Genomic DNA, 2233 nt, shown 5'->3' with positions numbered 1-2233 from the left:
CCTGGCGCGTGGAAGGGCGGGCGGGGCTCAGTGCGCTCCGCTCCCCCCTCTCAGGCTTCCTCTCATTCCCTCCTCCCGCTCCGCTCCTGCCGCTGCCCTCTCAGCCACCGCCGCCTGGTTCTCCGGCCTCCGCCAGCAGCCTCAGCAGCAGGAGCAGCCACAGCAGCGGCGACGACCAATGTCCAACAGTTCTGAGTCTAAGTTTCAATGTCCGACAGTTCATGTGTATATGCCAGCAATACATGCTGGTTCTGGATGGTGGACAAATGGTGGAAAAGCAAGTCTGACCCTCTCTGGTTTGGTCCTGGGCAAAATGCAGCGACGCACACCTGGTGACTGCTACCATGGCCAGACGTCTTCACCATCTCCATCTCTGAACTGTCTCTTTCCTGTCGTGGTGGCTGGAGCAATCTGGTCAGTTTCTCTCTGGGATTTGTTGTTGCAGGAATCCACATTGTCTTGCAGCTATTCTTTGAAAATATACAAACATATTCTCGACCAAAGGTTAATTTGCCCAAATGATTTTCCTTTGGCTTATTTTGACATTATGTGTGTTTTCCTTGGTATCTTGCCGTTAGCATTATAAACGAAAAATTTTATCTAAATGTAATTTAGTTACAGGATCTGTTTCCTTACATGGCATTTTTCCACTATATTTTTCCACTATCCCCACTTTTTTTATTTTATTATTAGGAGGATATTTGGAAATTTTATAATGCAGTCTAGATAACTTTAAATGTTATTTTTTTGCACAAAAATATGACTGCTTTAGGTTCGTTGCATGTTAAGCAATTTTACCACGAAATGAAAATGTTGGTTAGTACTTCTTGAATAATTACTTATTTCAAATTATCCAAATTTAACTAATTTGAAAACTTGACTACTATTTTACTGTCAAATTTAATACTCTAAAACAATCTTAATTTACATTGTAAATATTAATGGAAAGGATTATTTTGCATCCTTGAGAAGGCCCTGAGCATTCCTGTTGTTAGGCTAGATTTAGATATAGGGTAGCTGCTGTTAGCCAAGTCTCTGTTTTCTGGGTCCTGATCTCAGCTGGACCAAGTCTCTTTCTGTTATCTGGGTCCCAATCTGGGCTGGGCATGGGAAGCGAGAAGCAGCCATGGGGGCAGGAGACCTCCCTCAGAAGGGGTGAGTGTTCAAGCCCCTGGATAATTGGAGGGGGGTGAGGATCTGTGCCCCACCTCTGTTGACCCCCAAGTTCTCTTCTACTGGCCCCTCCACATCTGTGCCCTTAGGTCATTCCTCCCTGGAAATCTTACCCATCATTGGCTAACCAGCCATCCTCCGGGGCCAAGCAGGGTGATGTGAGGTACAGTTCTGTCTCCTTGATAGCCTATGCCCCTGTGGCCTCCACACCCAGCAACTGCCTTTGGATCCCCTCGCCTGCTGGTGGGGCCCCGGCATTGATCATGGGGAACCCAGGTTTTCTTCTCCAGAGAGGGCCCAGCTCACGCCATTGGGCAAGAGACAGATCCATGGTACCAGCCACCATGACCTCAGCATGAACAGAGAACTCAGGCAACAGCTGTAGGCAATTGGATTGTGAGAAGAGGGACCCTCTTGGCAAAAAGGTCAAGAGAGGTCAATACAGAATGCTTAAGTGCCTTCCTAGGGGGCCTTCCACACAGTGGAAGGGATTAAATCCTTTCATGTCCTTATTAAATTGCTGCCAAACATTCAAAGAATTAGTTTGTAAGTCTGTTTGGGATAAATGCACAATATACTGTTGTAAAGCATCAAAAATTATTAATGAAACTTTTAGAATAGTACCATGTAAGAATATTCTTTGCTCTAGGTCATGACAATTCAATTTTAAAATGGCTGTCTCAAGGTTTGGGATGAGGAACCTATTTTGCAAAAAAGGCAATTTACAGAAGCAAAGACCGCATGCTATCTAAATTACAGTTTTGGGTAAACACATTACCTAGAGTCCTTGGGTAACCTAGGTTAAACTTACGCATGTTATCTAAATTACAGTTTTGGGTCTATAACCCTTGGGTGACCTGGGTTAAACTTAGGCACTTTATCTAAATTACAGTTTTGGTTCTCCAGAACACTGAGTTAATAGGGACTGAGTTAACTGGAGCCCTCTGACCTTGGGATAACTGTGCTGTCCTTCCCAGGAAAAGGAAAATGTGCTTTCTAAGACCAGTATGAAACTATCTGAAATAATCGTTACCATACTTCACTTTACCGTGCCCCAGGT

Source organism: Myotis brandtii, unplaced genomic scaffold (genome assembly GCF_000412655.1).
Source record: "Myotis brandtii unplaced genomic scaffold, ASM41265v1 scaffold204, whole genome shotgun sequence".
NCBI lineage: Eukaryota > Metazoa > Chordata > Mammalia > Chiroptera > Vespertilionidae > Myotis > Myotis brandtii.
Note: the sequence above shows the minus strand (reverse complement) of the source record.